The sequence below is a fragment of the Halichoerus grypus genome, chromosome 12, assembly GCF_964656455.1.
Source record: "Halichoerus grypus chromosome 12, mHalGry1.hap1.1, whole genome shotgun sequence".
Classification (NCBI taxonomy): Eukaryota; Metazoa; Chordata; class Mammalia; order Carnivora; family Phocidae; genus Halichoerus; species Halichoerus grypus.
Window position 1 is genome coordinate 90,134,197 of NC_135723.1, and position 22,133 is coordinate 90,156,329.

Sequence of the window (22,133 nt, forward strand, 5' to 3'; positions counted from 1 at the left end):
ATGGAATGAGTAATTGAGAAGGCTATGACTTGGAATGGAAATGAGTCCTTATTAAGTAGTGCTGGACATGGGGGTAGGTTCTTCCATGTGCTTCGTCTCACTCAGCTCTCACAGCACATTGATGGAAGCATCATAATCTCCATTTTACATAAGAGGGAGAGAGGTTTAAAGAAGTCAAATAACTTACTCCAGATGAAGCAAATAGGTAGAAGGGCTTGGTTTTGGACCCAAGTGGATTTGACTCAGAAGCCTCAAATCTCTTATAAAAGAAGACCCACATAAAATAATTAGAGTAAAATAGACTATAACATATACTATTTATATTATTATTTGTTGTCATTATTATTGAGTGCTTATTATGTATAAAATATTTTAAAGATATAAATTTGTATAAAAATATCTCTACATGTAAGTGTATGTAAGATACGAAGTGAACAGTGGCACTTTAACTATAATTGGTCAAGCAACATTTGTCACAACAGAAGTAAAGAACAAGTATCAAAATAAAGTACACATTGGGAGGTCAGAAAAAAACAGTATGGATTTGAGCTAATAACCCCTTCTATTCGCATGTTGCCCTAGAGTTCCCAAATCTCGTCACTGCATTGTTTTAGAGTAGGTATTGGGGCCAAGTGCAGTCTTCAACCTGTTTTTTTATGGCCTCTAGCCAAGAATTTTTTTTTTTTTTTGTATTGGGAAAGGGTTATTAAAAAAGAAGAAGAAGAAGAAGAAGAAGAAGGAGAAGAAGAAGAATGTGCAACAGAAACCAAATGTGGCCTCCAAAGTTGATAATATTTACAATCTGGCACTTTACAAAAATATGTTTTCTGATCCTTCTTGAAGAAGCCTCATAGATGCTTGCAATGCTCCTCAAAGTGTAACTAGTTCCACTTTGTTCCATTTCTTGTGGAACTAAGGCAAGACTGGTGAAGCTCAGTGGCCCAACATCATATGATTTGTGTTAAGATACTTGATTTGTTGTGGTCGTTCTAAGTGACAAATTCTGTATCCCATTGTCTCATAAATGAACCTAGTGGATTGCGTGTCTCCACAGTGTTTGGTTTTCAGAACACATTTCCACCTCTTCATCACTAGGTTTGATTCCCACTCTCTTGAAGTCATATTTGTGGGTTACATAATGATAGTTTCAAAAAAACAATACTTTGTTAAAGAAATAAAACAACAATTTACAACAGATTGTTAGATCTGTCATCTCATTTCATTTTCACAAGGACTTTCTAAAAGGGTGATGGTAACAAGTTGAAGAAATTCAGAATTAGCAATCTCTGAGGACTTGCCCAAGGTGATTCAGCTTGAATGAAAATTCAGAATGCCTACCTTCTGTCCTGCTGTGTCTGCCGTCCTTCCTCACAGAAAACCCACTGCGTCATTCCCAGAAATGCCCTTGAGTGTACAACAAAAGTCAACTGGCAATTCATGTATGATAAATCCTTAAATGGATTACAGAGAAGTAAACTAAGAATGAGGGGTCCCGACTTTTCTCTTAAATCAGCTCACCCTCCACCGACAGGGAATTCACTGTCGAACTTAAAACCTCCCTGACCCTGCCTCACAAGAACGATTCTGTCGCCCTCCTGAGGAAACCAAGTGTCCACTTGGAGGAGATGAGGAAGACGTCTCTGCTGCTTGATCCTTGTGAAGCAGTTCCCCTTTGTGGGACACTTAGGATAATTTTTAAAATCTTAGTTGGAAGTAAGCTTGTGATCTGTGGCCTTGTCTGAAGAAAGGAATGTGAAGAGGAAAAGTTCCCTGTCCTGGGAGGTGCTCTGATGACCAGCCTTGATTCAGTGAGACAGCCCCAGCTCAGGAATCTTCGGGAACGCAGATCTGAAGGAAAACTACCCTTAGGACTTTTAAATCCTCTGGGTGGGACATGAGGTGTCTCCTGGGTTCTGAGGAGAGGTCTCTGGGACTGCCTGATAAACTACAGATTCCCCAGGGCTAAATGAAGATGAACAGTCTCCATTTTTTTCCCTCCTTGCTGGCTCGGCTGGATGTGTTGCTTTGCCCTGCGGTATTTAAACAGGAAAGTTTTACTTGTGTGCTGACAATTCGTACAGAATGACTAAAACATCAAGTCATAGCTTAGTTCACGGGCTCCTAAAATGAACCCTAAGAGAGGCCTTACTGTTTTAAAATGCATAGGAGCTGAATTCCCCTCTTCCCTGTGATGTCTGATAAATGTATGTGCTCATGCCCAGGCGATGGGGCCAGGAGAGATGTGAACCTGTGAGAACCTTCCTGGTTTAATCCTTGCTTCCCTATGACCCAGCAATTGCACCACTGGGTATTTACCCCAAAGACACGGATGTAGTGAAAAGAAGTGTCATAAGCACCCTAATGTTCACAGCAGCAATGTCCGCAATAGCCAAACTGTGGAAAGAGTCGAGATGCCCTTCAACAGATGAATGGATAAAGAAGATGTGGTCCATATATACAATGGAATATTACTCAGCCATCAGAAAGGATGAATACCTAACTTTTACATCAACATGGATGGGACTGGAGGAGATTATGCTAAGTGAAATAAGTCAAGCAGAGAAAGTCAATTATCATATGGTTTCACTTATGTGTGGAACATAAGGAATAGCATGGAGGACATTAGGAGAAGGAAGGGAAAAATGAAGCGGGGAATCGGAGGGGGAGATGAACCATGAGAGACTAGGTACTCCGAGAAACAAACTGAGGGTTTTAGGGTGGAGGGGGGTGGGGGGACAGGTTAGCCCAGTGATGCGTATTAAGGAGGGCACATACTGCGTGGAGCACTGGGTGTTATACGAAAACAATGAATCATGGAACACTACATCAAAACCTAATGATGTATGGTGACTAACATAACATAATAAAATAAAATAAAATTAAAGAAATAATAATAATCCTTGCTTCAGCCTAACATGAATGGTTGACCTGTGGTATTGGAAGCTATGGGAATTCAGTGGGAAGTGTTTTAGCAGGTTTTCAGAAAGGAATTAAATATACGGGTAAGAATAACATTTTTCAAGTCACACCAGTCTTCAGCCTTCTATCTTTAAGGCAAAAGGTTTCTCTGCCAGGGAGTAATTTTGAGAAATGAGGGATTAGCATTTCCTGCTCCGACTGTTTGTTGATGAGCCCCAGGCCTTACAGTTTCCCTTAATTTAACTTGGGGCTATGATCTGTTTTCTTTCCTCCAATGGGAAATCATAAGAATAGTGATTCTTAATGGAGTGACTTGGCAGTTTTAAAGAAATGTTGGTATGATTATTCCAATTAACAGTGATCGCCTCTTCAAAAAAGAACTTTTCTGTCTCATAACCCAATTAATACTGTCCTCATTTCCTTAAGAATTATTGCTGTTGAATATTGTGATAATATTCAGTACCAATGGGTATATGTGTTCTGAGGAGAGAGGCTGGTGATGTGAGCTTGAGTGTTTGGTCATTGTGGAATGCTAGTCCTTTGCAGGTAGCTTGGAGTGCTCAGGGAACCACGGATTCTTATGGAGAGGTGACTTGACCGTAGGCATCTCTCGCTCTTCTTGAGCCTCTTCTTCCTTATAGCCCTTGAACAGTTAGGGCTTTCAGATTTATTTTTGCATCTGTTGCTCCCTTTTTAATCCTGTGAGGTAGGTGTCATTACTGATTTCCAGGTGAGGAATATGAGTACTTACGAATTTGCCCAATCTCGACTTCAAGTATATGACATAACCAGGAAACTAATCAGTTTTTCCAACTCAAGTGCATGGCACCTTTTTCCAAAAAACGAAACAAAACAAACAAACAGGGACTCTCAGGACATCATTCATCCTGAAGCTTATTTATTTCTGTAATGGATATTACCAATATGTGTACTTCCGAATTCATAAGATAATTCAAGAATCAGAAGCAATAAATTTGAAAGCATTTTGTAAACATTTAAAATGCTGTACAGATGAAGTATACTAAAATTATTATTGCTCTTTACCTAATTTAGATTCAGATTAAAACTTCCAACTGTTTTTATTTGGTTTATCTGTCTAGTAGTGTTATAGAGATGTTATTTTTTCCATTTGAAAATATTTTAAAATTATGTTCCTTGTCTTGGTAGACTGATTTACTTATTCCTGTTGGACCCAGAGATATTTCACAAACATAAAGCAGGCATGAGAACTGGCTACCTTCGCAGTTGACTAGGATTATAAGCGAGGAATAAAGAATTCTCCCTGCCCTAGCATATCTTACCATATCCAGCTGTTCCTAAATGTTTCCCATCAAAGTCCAGCATGAACTTTACAATTAATAGTCCTGGAGGTATTTCTTTTTCCTAAAAAAAAAGCTATTGCCAAAATTTTAAAGGAAATTCCTTCAAAACTGAGATAAAATATTCCTCATCTTGGGGAGAGTTAAGAAATGTACAGCTTGCACTTAGATGTGGTTTCTGGAAGTGTGCCGACTGTATCCTGCTGGGACAGATTGGGAAGGAGGTAACGGAAATGTAATCTAAGGAAAGGTTGTGGACAATGGAATCAGAGCTGCGATATCCCCTCAGCGTTTCCTGTCACTGCATCTCACCAGGCAGTGTACCGCTGTGCATGCCTAAGAATAACCAATGATACTGATCATATATTCTGAGAAAAAAAGGTTCTGAACAGAGTATTTTGTGACCATTGGCTACCTTTCAAATTAAGTAGTTTTCCTTTGCAGAATCCCCAAAGTATGTCAGTTCTCAAAAGGAAATTGCCCTGTTCTGCAGGAGTGAGAACTTGTGACTCAGAGGCAGAAAGATCATGAATAGAAACCCTCTGTTTATCAGGGGTGTTCTAGGGAGAAGCCCCAGAGGACTGCTTTTAGCCCAATAGCCAGAAACTATGGGTTCTGCTCTAGTGAGTAATAGAACCTTCCACCTTAAAGAGGGTGCAGGGTTTGCCACTCTGGCTTTGCCCCCTTGAAGGAGACTGTGACAGAATTCTCTGTCCAAAGACACTGTTTACAGTAATAAAGCTGCCCTTTGTTGGGTACATTTTAAGATCCAATAATACATATGTGTATATATTCTATAAACCTTATTCATTCTTCACCTCAGTATTTTATAATGATAAAAACAAAAGTATCTAATCTCAAAATATCCTCTCTGACCACTCTATATATAGAATGATACCAATGATCATCATGATCACCATAATAAATGCATATATGTATACCCATTTAGATTCATACAGCATATGCAAAGGGTAGCATCTGAGTAAAAACAACTCCAAAGGATAGACAGAAAATGCAGTATTGGTTATCTCTCAGAGAAAAACATAATGAACTTCCACTTTATATTCTTTAGAGTTCTATTTTATTTTTTACAATGTGTATGGATTTATTTTCAATCAGAAAAAATTCTCAGTGTTTTCAAACTATAAACTATATGTAAGCTATTATGTTCCAGAAGCATCCAGCACTTTGCTGTGGCCACCCATCAATCACCAAGAATTCTTCAGAAAGGACGATATTTCTTCAACAGGGCCTGATAGTCACTATTGTCAGGTAGGGCATAACAAAACGATCAAACTGAAGGCTGTCATTGAATGGGCTTTACATTTGCACTTCAGCTTGCTTGAATTTTTCTTATTTTTTGAGTCAGTATTGTGTAACTCACAGTGCTTTGAAATATCTAGGCATCCCTTGGCATCCTAGATTTGGAAAATTTCTCTAAGACCAGCAAAGTAAATTAGGGCAGAATATTTTATCTGCATGGATTCAAGTATTCCTGGAAATAATAATAATATGTTTTCATAATGTTACCTAATTATACAAAATATATTTATAAAATTATTATTTGATCTTCACAATGGCCCGTGGGTAGAAATATAAAGCTGTACTTAAAATAGGTCTCATTTCCAGTTTGATAAAATTTATATGTGTCCTATAATGCATAATTTTGAGCATGTATAATGAGACTCTAAGTCCTAACAACTTTGAAGAACCCTCTTAAAATAAAATATGATTTAAAATTCTCAAGTTTTTGGCAGTTCAGTCTCCCCAGTTTTTCTTATGCTTGGAGCTCCAGCCTTTTTCCTCATTCCATTTCCATCTCTTCATTAGTCCCAGAGTTATATCTAAAGTGCAGAATTAATAGGCAGATTCTCTGAGCCCCTTCTGATATTTCCACTCTTCTGGCCATGCTATTTCTGTGATTCAGGTTACCCTTCTTAGCATGGATTCTCTGAAAATAAATTTAATAGCCCTGTTAGTAAACCGTTGGAGTTTTAGTCTTAACTTGCCAATTCCCCTCTATCTCTCATGGTTGAAATAGCAAGATTCACCCAGTTGAAACCTTCCCACTACTATACCTTCCTTACCCTGTCCATGGCACCTAAAATGATATTCCTTCGGTAAGTCACTTTTTCCTTTTTATGGCAAAAAGCTCAAATGCCAGATTGCATTTGATGGATCAGTATGCCTTTCTGCTGATGCATACTCTTACTGATGTGGTTGTGTTATGTTGCAGGTTTACTTTGTTTAATGAAACACACTGGTAAACCTCTTTTGCACCTTTAAAATGTAAAGAATCTAGTGGGATGCTCAAGCACCTATAAGCAATTTTCTCAGCCTATTTGAAATTCAAATAAAAAATTAAATGAAAAAGAAATACAGTCACCATCATATAAAACATGGATTGGATTCCAGTAATTTTAGGAATATGAAGCTCTTCTTCTGGCCATGCAAGTCTTGAAGCTGTATATCATCAGTGAGATCAATTAATTGATACACCTGTCAGGGAGCTGGGGGAATGTGTGATGTGACAGAGTGGGGGGACATTCTGGGTGAACTGTCCTTTTGCATATAACATTTCTGTTACCCATTTCGTGCTTCATATAGTCCAAAGCTTTAAGAGTGTAATAAAGACTCATCTTTCTATTTCTTCACAGACAATGCAAGAGGGAAATAAAAGCATTTGAGCAGTGGGGAGATTATCTATAGTCTTTCTGATAGGAAAAAAACCTCAACAATAAAAATAGAGCTGTTCAGCGAGTGTCACATTCATCCAGGCTTCAGTCTCATCCTAAAGTGAGAGCATTGAACTAGATGGTCTTGGGAAGGTCTAATAGATGATATTCACCAGAGGCACTTGGAAAAGCAGTCCCCACAATTTCTCTGAGAGATGGGACACGATTCCTCAATGATTATGAGTGGTTAAAGTAAATGTTACTTTCCTGAATTCTCTTGAACTCCCTGAATTGCCCAGTCTAGTCTAGGTCTAGGAAAGCATCATAATGAGATCTTCAAGTGTATCTAAAGACAGCATTAATGTTCTCACTAGGCGGGATTATGTTTCTAGGTAGAATGTGGTACTTTCAAGGCTGGAAGATTATTCAGTAAGTTTGAAGCTATACCACCCAGAGAGATCTAAGGCCCCAGTGCTTTTAGTCATAATTCTGCCTTGTGTGTTCACATGTGCACTTGTATTTATGTTTTCGGAGTGATTCTAGACAAAACTGAAAAGTACATAAGGGCGTCTTTAGGGTCATGGAATCTCAGCTAAGTTTGAAGAACCAGAGGGAAGAAGGTGATGCGTTTGCTAAATTAAGGTAATTCAAGACTGGCCAGACTCAAGAGTGAGGGGGGTGAGTGGTGGGATGTGGCTGCACAGATTGGCCATGACACACCGTCAAGAGTCTTTGCTGTCGCCTTAGCAAGGTTGAGTTTAGGGAAGTGAAGCGTCATTAAAGGGTTAATCAACAGAGAGAAACGATTGATTTATGGGTAAGAAAAATGGTGGTGATTGAAGAATGGAAAATGATTTGGAAAGAAAAAAGACTGAAAAGAGGGAGCCTGGAAGTAAATGAAGTAAAAAAGGGCAGTGACCCCCAAACTAAGTCAGCGTTGATGCAAGTAGAAGGAGAGGATGAGTTGGGAAAATACTAAAGACTCAGGATCGACTAGCCTGGGTGATTGGGTGTGTGTGGCAATGGCGGTAGGGTGGTAGCTTGGCCTCCCAAAAATCAGGCCCCAAGAGCAGTTGGGTTTCGAGGGTAGGCAGTTGGGCTAATGGAGAAGGGGCCAGTCTCCTAAGAAGTATGATTAGTTCAGCGTTGAACGTTCGAGTTTGAGGAAACCAGTGCATAAGCTAGAGGAGCATTAAGGTAAGCTGTGATACATGTCTTAGCAGAGAGATCTGCACTGACGATCTACATTTGGTGTTTGCCGGGAGAACGGTGGCAAACTGCTATTGCATGGGTCTGCTCATATCCAAACAGCTTATTTTCAACTCACATTTGTTCCCAACTCCAAAGCTCAGGCTCTATCCCTTTAGGAAACAAAATTGCCAAGTGGTGACAAACAAAGGAGGATTGGTAATAAATGAGCTCCTGAACTGGAAAGCAGTGTTTGGTCATTTTTCTTAATTGAAAATCGTTTATCTTTTATTCATTTTCCCTGCTTTTTGTTTTCTGTGTTTGCCTTCTGAATAGCTGGGTGTAACTCAGAGTATAATTAAAGGGGCCTGCTTGCACCACTGTTCGAGCCATTTTTAGCAAGCATTAATAATAGTCCTGGAAAGTAAAAACAGACATATCTTTTGTTGTATTTCACAGGAGAGAGCTCATATTTGCTTATCTGCATGTCTTAATTTTTACTTTTGTGTAAACCTAATCACTGTTTCCCCCCACTTTTTGTCTTTCACTTATGTCTCCCCTCCATGGTTTGTTTGTTTTGTTTTTTGTTTTGTTTTGTTTTTATTTTATTTTTTTTTTTAAAGATTTTATTTATTTATTCATGAGAGACAGAGAGAGAGAGAGAGAGGCAGAGGGAGAAGCAGGCTCCCAAGGAGCAGGGAGCCCGATGCGGGACTCGATCCCAGGACGCTGGGATCATGACCTGAGCCGAAGGCAGACGCTTAACCATCTGAGCCACCCAGGCGCCCTTGTTTTGTTTTTAGAGGGTTTTTTTTGGCAGGGTGTTTTTTTTTTTTTTTTTTTTAATAAGAATGCTGGCCAAAAGAAAATAATTTTCTAAATGTCATCTCAATCTAAAATCAACATCCCATCTAATTTTTGTGCCTGTTTCTACAGTAGAATTACAAAGGCTGGCCTATGCAAGGGCACATGTTCCTCTCTTAAATACTTCGGGATTGCTGCTGATGACAGCACGCTGTGATGGCAATAAATAAATTTCAAGTGATCTTATTTCTGGTTATCAGACACTTCAGCTGAAGAGTTGACAATGAATTTAATGGACAAAGGGAAGGTTAAAATTAACACTGACGTTTATGAACTATTTTTCTCAAGGTTTATGTGTTTTTCCTAGTCCATACAACTGGTTTTTTGAAATGCTTATTTAATAAGCTCATGTTTGCATTATGTGCTTGTAGAATTAAAAACAAAAACATATCCATTGTTAAATGCTGTCAGAGTAGTGTTAGATCTAGAAAATACTCTTAATTTGATAACAAGGTATCTCCATTGACAAGCACTAAATAGGTAGTGTTAGTAGAAGAGTTGGTTTAGGTCCTATCAATAATCAGTTTTTTTGGTACATTGATTTTATCATTCATGCAGTTAATTACTTCACATTGTTAAATCTCTAAGACTGTGGATTAAATATTAGAGTGGTGTGTGTGTGTGTGTGTGTGTGTGTGTGTGTATGTGTGTGAATTAATAGATTATATGGAGCCTTTTCTGGGCCCTATTAGAGAAAGAATGAGACTAACTGTCCCAGTGACTAATCCACTTGCAAGAAAGAAGGAGCTGACCAGAAAGGACGAGCTGTATCCTGACACAAAGTAAATAGAAAGTAGGATAAAGGATGTATTCGGTGTATTTTGAGTGTGGTGACCCTGAAGGTATACAAATCGATGCTGACATGGCTACACAAAATGGGAAATTAAAAGGCTAAAATGAACACTATGTGTTTTGACTTGTTAAAAAAAACCTAACACGGTTAACTATCAAGATGTACACAATAGGGAAAGATTTCACTATTCAAATCTTGTTGCTAACCTGAGAACAGTCATAAAACAGTTACAAAAGAATAGAAAATTCTAAAGAGTTAATGATCAAGTGTCAGTTTATAAGTAGAACAAATTCTATTTTGCTAAAGTTGAGTTGGCTGATTTATGGCTTACAGTGAGTTTGTTCTCCACAAATTCAAAACATCACAGTTATTATTATTCTCAGGAAGCTTACTACTAAGGAATGTTATGCAATTCTGAATTTAAATATTTTGATTATATTCCTCGTAATCTCTCATACTTTATAATCTGTATAGTTTCAATAATAAGCGAGTGGGCATAGACCATTCGTCTCAAAAAATGAACAGTTTCATTCGGGGAGTTCTTAACATATGTTGCTCTTATTCATTATTTATAAAGAAAAGCTGATTCTGTATTGAAACTCTATCATTTGGCAAACTGAAAATGTCTCCACAGTTGGGCACTGGAACTTCCTGTTACAGCACAGATCACAGATGACTGCTCATTAACTTTTTAAAATTTTTTAGAGAGAGCGTGTGTGCGAGCAAGCGAGCACAGGGTAGGGGATGGGTGGGGAGGGGCAGAGGGAGAGGGAGAAAGAGAATCTTAAGCAGGCTCCACACCTCGTGCAGAGCCTGACGCCGGGCTCAATCTCAGGACTTCAAGATCATGACCTGAGCCAAAAATCAAGAGTCAGACACTTAACTGACTGAGGCACCCAGACACCTCTGCTCATTAACTTCTTAATGTGAATAATTGACTTTACCCCAAGAAGAATCTAAGCCACTGATTCTAAACTCAGCAAAAAATTTTCTAAGATATGCCGTATCTTTGCATTATCTGTTGGTTGAGAAATGTGATGTTTAAGCATCTGTTTCATGTCACCGAGAGTCAGAATATATGCCATTCAATCAAATTAAGAATTTAAGAAGGCATTAATATAAGAGGCTTGAGAAGTATTCCGTTCTCTTTAGAAACAATGCAGCAGATATAGAGAGAATATTGAAGTCTGCATCCTCTCCTAAGGAGTCTATGTGCATTGTAAAATGCACAATGTAGTAATCCATCTCTTGTTTTACGGTTCCTTGAACTCAAAGACCTGTTTGTGAGAGCATCAGAATCTTCTTCAGAGTTAATATTTGGGAGGAAAGATACAAAGAGAGTATTATGGATTAGGTGACAAACAGTAGATATGGGTGTACTTCATAGCTTAAAAAGCATGTTTTCATGCAAATATCTCTAGTAAATTCCCAAGGGAAGATAAACACTGAAAAGTATCTGATAAAGAGAAATAATCTTCTATAAAGAGGAGTGCTTAGTTTTTATTATTGTCATTATTTTCCCTTTTGTTTTCCAGGAGGCAGTGAAGACTGTTTAAATAAACAAAACAAACACAGAAACCTAGTGAGCCATGATTTTGTTTGCATGAATTAGTGGGAAAAAAGTAATGCCACCAACATGAAAGCAGGGTTATTGCTGAGGCCATCATCATCACCAAGTGTATGGATAGCTTCCTCAGCCCTCCCTTCAGAACCTGGGAACAGCCCTGGGTGGACTTTGCAGATATTGGTGAAAGGAGACAAGTCTTAAGACTAACCTACATGTTTTGTTGCCATATTCACTTTTTTTTTTTTTGTATTATACCAAATTACAGCTACACTATGCCAGAGAGTTAAAGCAGGACTGATTTTGCTGTGTCGGTGACTGTGAGCAGATTGCCCTGAAAATCAATAAAATAGGATCGTGGTTTGGAGCAGTAGCATCTGAATGATTTTGACCACACACCTGTTTCGGTTTAGGGTTCTCCCAGGAACGAGACCCTGCTTCTGCTTGGGACATAAATGTGGGCGAGTAAAAGCTATGTTGGGGAGAGAGGACATGAAACAGGGAAGAGAGGCAGTCACTACAAGATTTTCTGTTAGGCTGGGCACCTCAGACGGTGACTGGAGCTTGAACACATGGGGAGTGCTAAGAAGTGGTGCCTCATAATTCTCTAGCCTGAGGACTGAGGGAGCTGGGGAATTTATATACCAATGGCTGAAATAATCATTATTTGAGGGGCACCTGGGTGGCTCAGTCGGTTAAATGTCTGCCTTTGACTTGGGTCATGATCCTGGAGTCCTGGGATGGAGTCCCACATGGGGCTCCCTGCTCAGTGGGGAGTCTGCTTCTCCCTCTCCCTCTGCTCCTCTCCCACTCATGCTTGATCACTCTCTCTCTCAAATAGATGGATAAAATCTTAAAAAAAAAAAGAAAATCATTATTTGAAGGCTGCCTCCTAGGGCCATTTGCAGTTTGCCACAAGGGGAGGGCAGAACAGACTTCTAGGTTTCTGAAAAAGTTCTGAGACCTACAGGAACAGCTGTGGTCATGTGGAAATCAGCAGGAGGACACCGAAAGATGGGAATGATATGGGTGGGTACTTAGTGAGGAGATCAGCTACTTAGCCTCTAATCACAGTATGTTGAGCCCTGATCAGTAATTGGATATTTATGGGGCGCCTGGGTGGCTCAGTCGTTAAGCACCTGCCTTTGGCTCGGGTCATGATCCCAGGGTCCTGGCGTCGAGCCCCGCATCGGGCTCCCTGCTCGGCGGGGAGCCTGCTTCTCCCTCTCCCACTCCCCCTGCTTGCGTTCCCTCTTTGCTGTGTCTCTCTCTGTCAAATAAATAAATAAAATCTTTTTAAAAAATTGGATATTTATTTATAAATTATATAGATTGAGGGGGTATCACCTGATTATGTATATTATAGTATATGTGCACATTTTTTTTAAAGGATGAGATAAAAATACATTCTTCCTGCAAGCCAGTGGATCGCCTTGCATAACAGCTGGAGTGCAGGCGCTCCCATATGGAGACCACTGGCAAAGTGACAATGTCCTTTCAGGATCTAGACTATTGCGAACTGCCCAAAATTAAGGACATTGAGTGGTGACCCCTGGTTCTTAGCAAAATAGAAAGGTACAACATGGATTTGCATCTGTATTCAGGTGGAAATGGATTGAGGCATTTTAGACATGGGTGCTTGAATGGCATATTTCCAGTGTCCATGTGGTTTTGCCATCTGGGCAGTTTTGAAAACAGACCCACCAAATACTGACCCAAAGAGAAGAAAAAAGTGTATTTCTTTATCCCACATCTAGTCACGTGGCATCTGTCATGTGCTGGGCCCTTGCTGGACTGAATCAGACAGACCAGCAGCTTTTCACGTGAGCCTGTGGAGAGCAACACAAATAGCAGTGATCTCTGGATCTTGATGAACCCCCTTTGACCATTCTCTTTTGTCTTTTTTCCTCCTCCTTCCCATTACTTTTATTAAAAACATGCAGATGCCATTCGATCCCATTTGTTGTAAGGACCTGGCCCTTTAGTTTCTTGATCAGTTGCATTGACTAAAATAATGATATCAAAACTTCTTAAATGTGTAAGCTTTACGACATACAGAGAACTTGCACATACATTATCTTATTCATACCTCACAAAAACTCCTGTGTTGTTTTCCAAATAACACATGGAGAAGCACAGAACTAGGGGCTGAGTGACTTGTGAAGGTAGCTGCTGGTTCAATTGTTTGAGCCCCAAGATGAAACTGAAATCCAAGTTTTCTGACACAGGAGTGTGTGTACATGTGTGATGTTGCTAATCTACTATGTAGCCAGATAGGAAGAACTGTCAGTGGATTCTATCATTCTCTCCTTCTATACTGAAATGATATTCTTAGTTAAACTAGATTAATGAAGAGCTGTCTTTAACACTTCAGCCTCCCCCACCAGATCTCCATTCTTTCCGCGGCTTTCAGTAGGTTCCAAGTTCCTCTCTGCACCAACAGAACCTACTGTCTGATCAAAATATGAAATAATAGTTTACTACTAAATTTGTACTATGATATTTCTTTTAAACTCACCTATCTGTCCATCTATCTGCTTTTATAGTCAGTTGTCAGTAATTTGAGAGAATTGGAATGGTTTTCAGAATTAACAATTGGTATAAATTTCAGAAGAGTTTGGATTTATAAAGCAACTTCGTAAGAAGTGAGAAGTTAACCTATGGTTTCTTCCAACAGTATATACACTTTAATTTTTATCTCTCTCTAATTGAAAAATAACAGACATTGCCCCAATTAAATGCATCTAAAAATCGGAAGCAGATGGGATACATGTATTTAAGCACAGCCTTCCCTTGGTCATGAACTCACGCCATATATGCAGACACTTTCTTCCCCTACACCTTACTCCAGCCTAGGGACAATGGCTGTGCTGGGAGTGAGTATTACTGTAGGGCTCTGGAGCAGCTGGTGTGGCCATCTCTGAGGAGCTGAGGAGCATGGCAGAAATAAGCAGAGCAGAAAAACACTTCAAGGATCCCATGAAATGTAGCTCCAGAAGCACCAGGAGCAGACCACAGTGAGGATGGAGCAGCTTAGATTGGGGGGTACTTAGGACACCACTGAATGTAAAAGGGCAAATCAGAAACAACTAGGCCTTTAAAAGTTGGTTGCAGTGCAACCCCAGGTCAGTTTTTAAACATGACTGTTAGCTGCGCCTCCTTTCTCCACCATGTTAAGTATAGGTAACAACTGCAATCAGAAGCATAGTCGTTGGACTTTGAAATTCCACAGCAAGATGTATATATTTGGCCACCAAGTACAATTTCATATGTTTGTTACATAGCAACCGAAATTGCGTACTCTTTGAACCTTTAGGAGAAAGTAGACACAGCCTGCAATTTTTTTGCTAGTTTCCATGTTCATTTTTCTTCAGCAAAGGTAAAGTGTCCAAGCTCAGGATTAATCTGGATTCTGGGAAGCATGCATCCTGGCCGGGAGCTTAAAAATGGAAAATGGATGGAGGAAACTCTGACCTAGAAGACAAAGGACAGAACCTAATTTGGGCTAGTGTAGATGCAGGTTGTGTATTCTTCAACCAACGATGGTGAAGAGGAGCTCCCTCACTTTATGGAGACCTTGCTGGTGTGCAAAGTTCATTGTTCGACACCATGGATCTCCAGGTGGGTCACGTTTAGAGATACACCAACCTGGAGGACTCCATGCTGTTGAGCTGTTCACAAGCAGCGGACACTTCTAACCCCATCTTCCCAGGGATTCAGTTGGTGTCTTCCATAATGTTTATGCGTATCTTCAAAAGGAAATCTTGCTTTTCCCCCTTTCAAAAATGGGAACAAACTTCCCACCTCTGCATCAAAATATATGTTACTTTTGCGGATATTCTTAAAGTACATTTCACAATGTACCCTATGAGGATGGAAAAAAGTATGGAAAGATTTATCTTTCTAAAAGTTAATTTAAAATGACAGGGGTATAAGTAAAATATTTACTTGTGGATTTTAATTATGTCTAGAAGGATTTTTAGTAAAAGGTGAGTCTAGCATATAAAACTGCATTTTTTATAAAATTGTAATTTATTAGACTTGATATATAAGTATAGTATTTATAAATATACTGCATTAACTTTCATTATAAATCATGAAAAATGTCCCTTGCTTTGCAATAAATTATTCCTTGTTTTTATTTAACATCTTTTTGCATTCGATGTTTTGTATTAATGTTATAAAACTGAATATAACTATAGTAATTGTTACAAAACAATAACGATGTTGAAACAATCAATTTTTGTTATAGTATAATAAGAATTCTTTAAGTCTTTTACCAATAATATGGCATTGAAGTTTGGTTTAAGGCAGATGCTATATATGATATTAAGGAATTGAATTTCATCAAATATTTTGTTTTTAATGCTTTAGGATATTATGTGTGTGTACGTATACACACACACATTCTTGTGGATAGAGACTGTTATGTATCATATTAGTTTTCCTAATATTAATACATTTTCAAATTCAGTGGCTTTAGTCGTCATGTTAAGTTTCTCTTTTAATGTACTGTTGAATTCTTTTTGCTAGTATTTTACCAAAACATTATGCATTTACATTAATAATTGAGACTGATTTAAAGTTTTCAAAAATTTTTTTGAATTCTATTTGACTCATATTTGTATCAGAATCATACTGATTATATAAAATTAATTGGTGGCTTCCCCTTTTTCCTTATGCTGCTGAAGAGTTCATAGAACATGAGGATTATCAATTCTTTAAATATTGGAATGGCCCCCCCACCCATAAAACTCTTGATAAAAAGCTCAAATTCTTTTTTACAAAAATTTAAAAAATTGATTATAATTCTTTCTAAGCCTTTTGATTATATTTTATATATCTTCATTAATTTTGGTAAATTATGGATTCCTTATCTATTTAATGAAAATGCTTAACAATTTTTATCAAGTAATTGTGCAGATGATTCTGTTAAACTTGATTATTCTCCAAATCTGTTATTATTTTTTTCTTTTCCTAATTTTAGTCATATTTTTCTCATGCTCTTTTGGTAAGGTGTGCCACAGTTTTGTGAATTTTTAATTTTCTTAATTCTGTTACTTTTGATTTTATAATTTATTACTTTTTTTTGTAGTTACCTCATTCTGATTCCATGGGGAGCTTTGCTTTCATTCTTTTCATAACATCCTGAGTTGAACACTTAGCTCCCTCTTTTTAAAATTCTTCTTGTTTAATACTGAGAACATTTTTGACTATGACTTTGTCTCTAACAATTGCTTTGGTCTCATTTAAAACTTTAAAATATAGTCCGGTTAATAAGAACATGGGACTGGAACAATGCAGGCTTGGGTTTGATTTCTGCACATATTGTGAAAAGAACTTTAACTCATTAAGTTTCTTCTTTGTAACTTATAGTAAAAATATTACCTTATAGTGCTTTGCAAGATTAAGTGAGATATAATATATTTGTAAGTGTATAGTACAATGACAGCAAAAATCAATGTTCAACACAAGTAGTATTTGTTGAAAATGGTGGTTTGGTTTTTCTTTTAATTCAATAGTCACTTTAATTTTTAATACCTGAAGTGTTGAGTGTTCGTTGCTTTTGTTGTTCTTATTTAAAATTTGCATGTAAATTTATTTTATTGCACTTTGGTCAGAAATATGGCTTTATAATGTCTATTCTTTGAGATTTTTCTCAGTTTTTCAGTTTTTCAATTACTTGGATAATTGAAAAGAAGATTATATTCTTTATTGAAGAGGGTTGGTTGTACACACACACTATGTTATATTTATATTCATTCCCCATATTCATTATGTTATTCATTTTCCTTTGTTCTTATTTTTTTTTTTAATCTACCTGATCTGTAACTGTATTTGCATTTCTTGCACTTACTGTGTTTGATCAAATTCTAATAGGGTTTTTTTTTTTTTTACATAGTTTGAATTTTATACATAATTATTACTATTTTCTCTATTCCATTTAAAATATTTTGCTTGTAATTCTAGTTCACATGAAGTTATTATCACTACCCCTTCTCTTTTACTTTGAGAGACATGTGCCATTCTTTTATTTTTAAATTCTCTGTGTCATTTTGTTCAGGTTGGTTTCTTCTAAGGAGGCTATAGTTGGATTTGTATTTGCTTTCATTTTATTTTTTGAGAGAGTATGCAAGCAAGTGTGTGTGTGTATGGGGGGGCAGGAGGAGAGGGAGAGAGAGAATCTTAAGCTGACTCCCCATTGAACGTAGAACTCCACATGGGGCTCGATCTCACAACCCTGAGATCATGACCTGAGCCGAAATCAAGAATGGGACGCTTAACCAGCTGACCCACCCAGGCACCCCCAGTATTTGCTTTTACCTTAGTAGTTTAATCCTCTCACATTGTCTCCTCTTGCATTTTTGTTTGATTTCATTTTATCTTTCCTTCATGTCTTATTTCTTCTCCATATTGTGCCTTCACAACTCTTTCCCTCTCTCAAAATAATGATTCAGAGAGTATAAATCTGTATTCAGAATTTAATTAGCTCTTAGTTTTACTTTGAAAAATTATATGCTATCATTATTTTTATGGTAATTATCAAAGCCAAGGATAAAATGTGGTATATTTTGTGTTAGTGTTTGCTTAGTTCACATTCAGTTTCAGATCTTTTGTGATATGATGTGAGGAATTAGACTGAATGGATTGCTATTAAATTTTTGTATTTTCATTATTTATGCATATACTTCTATACATGTTTTCTTTTTTCCAGTATTTTCAATCAGTTGCCTTGTACTATATAACCACTACTTTATTACTCCTTGCTTCACTGGTTTCTATGATTACAAGCGTTGTTTAGCAGGATCTCTCTGTTTCTAAATTCTTTGTTCTGATTCCATCTCTTGAAAAATGGTGTTAAATACTTAGCTTTATTTTAATGAACTTGATATTTCTTGAGCCAGTGCATATCTATGTGTATATTTGTATTGCCTTCACACGTAAGTGTCTTAGATGATTATGACAATCTCAAATCCAGAATCTTCTATCGATCCAGACTGTAAGTGCTTCTGACTCAGTTCATAAATGTGGAGGCAGGAACAGCAGTTGCTTTTCCTCTCTGGGCCAGAACTGGGACAGGCTGCCCTGACGGAGCCTAGAGCCTGTCATTGGACTGGATGGATGTTTGTGTGAAATATTCCAAGTGCTTCACTGTGTTTGACATTAAGATTGTTAAACACACAAACAGGGATGTTCCCGTACGTTCTAGTTATATTTCTATTCCTACATTTCACCCTGAACCCCTACTTATTTCATATCCAGGAACGAGTAATTTCTTAAAATGAAATTTAAAGAGCCCCATGGTACCTCTCTCTGAGCCTAGAGCCAGCCTGTGTAACAGGCCTATTTTGTACTCTGTCTCAGTCAAAGGTACCGACAAAATAGGCTTTACCAAGCCAAAGAACTAAAGAGAGAATGGAAGATCCAGATCTCCCAACAAAAATATCTCAGTCCTACATTCTCTCAAATTTTGTAAACCCCCCGTTTTCCATCCCAGAAGTTCCATCTCAGACTGTGAAGGTGCCATCAGGGATTCAGGAAAGAGGAAGTGGAGCTCACCAAGCTCTTGACCCAGGGCAGTGTAGAGTCTGTTTCTTACCGAGTTTTTCTTGTTGCTTCTCCCAGCATCATTCTTTCCATAGTGATGCTTCCCAGTTTCTCCATAAGGAAAAATCTGCTTGACTTCCTTGGAGATGTCAGGAGGGATTGACAAAGGAATTACTTGGGTTTATGCTTGAAGTGTAAATATCAGTTTCCTACTTGGGAAATAGGAAAAGAGCATGTTAGACATAGAGAATAGGAAAAATAAGAGCTACTAAATGCTTGAGGACTTAATATATGCCTGAAACTCTAAGCCCTTTCTATTCATTATCTCATTTAATTTTCAGAACAACTTTATGAGATTAAAGTTTTAATCTTCGTCCTTCTTTTGCGGGGAGGGGGGCAAGACAATTGAGGCTTGAGTAATCTGCTCATGAACAAACATCCAGGAGGTGAAAGGGCACAGTTACCACGTGTTTCTTCTTAAGCGCAGGGTAATACTGCATCAGTGCTTCAGCATTTTTGGACTAAAGGCAGAGTAAGATCGGGCATAAGTAATTGTGTTTATTTGCAAATAAATGTATTTTCAGATTGTATTATGACAGCCTTTATAAATTGTTTTTTTTTTAAATATAGATTTTGGTGAACATTTTATAAACCTGTAACGTGGAAAACTGAAACAGTTGGGGGCAGAGGCAAAGCCGTTTACCCTGAAACATTAGGTGGACTTGAGCATCCTGACTAATGAGTAAGCACCTAAGAATTTCCATCTCTTCTCTTCTGTTTGATCAAAGCAGTGTGCTTATGTATATTGACTAAATTTTGAATGATCTGGTGTTATTTTTTTTTTTCAAAATGGACAAGCCCATCCTGATTTTCAAACTGGAATTTTTGACAGGGTCTGTTTATTTATCTGCAAATCTAAGCTTTTTTGTTGATGAATATACTGTAAAAACATAGGCAGAAAATATATTCTTATTGCCTCCAAATCTGCATATATCAGTGAAAGGAAGAGGTGAAACATATATATGAGAGTAAACTTGGAGGAGCAAAAATAAGTCTGCGCGTCTAATACATGAGTGAGCTCGTCTTAATAGACACAGATTTTGAAATGCTAGAACCAGCTATACTGGCATTGAACAACAAGGAAATTTGTAAATTATTTTGAATTATGAGTTTCAAGTTTGTTTTCCCAAGGAGTTAATAAGTCTTCGCCTAGATTTTCTGCTTTATTTTCATGTGTGCTAATATGTTTAATAGGCTGATTAGCCAGGGGCACACAGGATTCTCACTGGAATTTCCTCACATTGACTCAGGGATTACTCTGGGCTCACTGATTGCCTCCAGCTCTTCTTTCTGTTCCTTTTTTCTAATGGAGAAGATGCCAACCTTTATGGAGTTGGGGGGCAGGAAGGAGCAAACAATAAACGCTACGCAAGGTATAGACAGTGTTCTCTGATACATACGTGGCAAGCACATTTATACTTCTCAGAGCATGTATCCTTTCTTTTTGGGGAGATGAAAATAAACAATAATTTTTACTGATGACTATGTGCCAGGACTACGACTTAAAAGATTATTTAATTCTTGTTATGACTCCATGAGGTAGGTAAAATTTTATGCCCACTCTGTAGATGAGGAAACTAAGGCATAGAAAGTTTAAATAACTTGCTCAAGGTCACTCAGCTTATAGATGTTGGTCCTAGGATTTGAATGCAAAAGATTTCTGCTGCAGAGTTCAGGTTTATAAGTATGCTAAATTGCATCCCAAGAAGATCTATATTTACCTATGCATGCATACACATTTATATACTTATATACATACACATGCACATCAAACACATTCTTGAAACTCATGTTCTTCAGTCATGTCTGTGAAGAGTCTGAGACACAGACCCACCTGAGTGTACACATTTAGATGCACTTCTTCAGTTCACACACACTTTGTATTTCTCAAGTACACATGGATAAGCAACCATTTTTATCAGAGAAGGGCTGACTTTAAGATACTGAAATCATCTTGGACTAGGTCATTTGCAGAATATAACCAACAGTGGGTGAAAGACAGGTTATGGGTTGAATAAGTTTTCCCTCCAAGATAAAATTACACACACACATACATTCCAAGAGCCATGTATATTTACTAGCTGGTAAGTGTGACTTTTAGCCATGCTGAGGGGTTGGGCTGGGGCTAAGGGCTAGGGAAGTAGGTAAAGTAGGAAAGACTAAAGACAACATTGCATCAGATTCTTTAGGTAATTCAAGCAGATGCCTCACTAATTATTTTGTTCTTCATATTTAAAGTATTGCCCAGTTCTGTACATGGTGTCATAACTTTATAAATACTCAGATTTTAATTAGCATGATTTTGATTAGCACAGTAAACATATACATATTGCTTCTTTTAGTAACATTCTATGTCCACATGACCTTAATGCTTCCTTATTTTCTGGGAGTTTAAATTGAAGCAAAGTAATTATTGTTGCAATTTGATAGATCCTGCAACAGGATTTTGAATCATCTTTCAGAAATTTAAGTCCTTCTATGAAAGCACCAAATGCTCTATTGGCTCAGCTACAACACCTGTCACCTTTATAAGATGTGAAGACAGCAGATCTCTTTTCATCACTGAGACTCTCAAATAAAGCCTTTCGTGTTTACCGAGGAAGGACATAAAAAAGAACCTGATTGGAGGTGTGCAGACACTTATGCACACCTAAACCTGCCATCACTCTCTCTCCTTTCAGTAGCATGGTGCCATCTTTGAAATCTTGAATCTGCTTTTTTGTTATTGTTAACTATTTTTCTGTGCTACTGATGTTTTGTTAGTGACAAGGAGTTCCATACTTCTGATTGTATGATTCTTTAGTTTTGGTGCAGTTAATTAAAATTAAGTGGTGTGTGTGTGTCTGTGTGTGTGTGAGAGAGAGAGAGAGAAGATTCCAAATTATTCAAATTATAGTCACTCAGTTGTTATTCCAAATGTTCTGTTTTTAATGTAGTTTTGCTGACTAATTTAGTTGTTCCAATATACAAATTCTGTTACTCTGTAGTGGCTCTACTCATGGTTTCAGTCTCTTCCAAAGAAAACTTAGCTATTTCTGATCAATCCCATCCAAATAGCCTTACTTAAGAGTAAGTCACAGAACCAACAACCTCACTGTACAATGTTGGTAAATTATTCATTCATTTGAGAAGCACGTGTTTTTATTCAGTAGACGAAATGTTGGGTTTCAGCAATGATATGAGTTAAAAATTAATGTTTTGTC

General features: G+C 37.7%; 1 protein-coding gene across 2 annotated transcripts in view; it reads left to right on the forward strand.

Moving 5' to 3' along the window:
- Positions 1-22,133, forward strand: part of CHRM2 (cholinergic receptor muscarinic 2) — a 135,280-nt gene that overhangs the window by 18,690 nt on the left and 94,457 nt on the right. The window contains exon 1 of one of the 2 annotated variants that reach the window (XM_078059599.1): positions 19,546-19,612. The exons of the other annotated variant lie outside the window; for it this stretch is intronic. The gene's annotated coding sequence lies outside the window, so the exon portion shown is untranslated. Of the gene's footprint in view, positions 1-19,545; positions 19,613-22,133 lie in introns of those variants that run through there. 2 annotated transcript variants of the gene reach the window in all.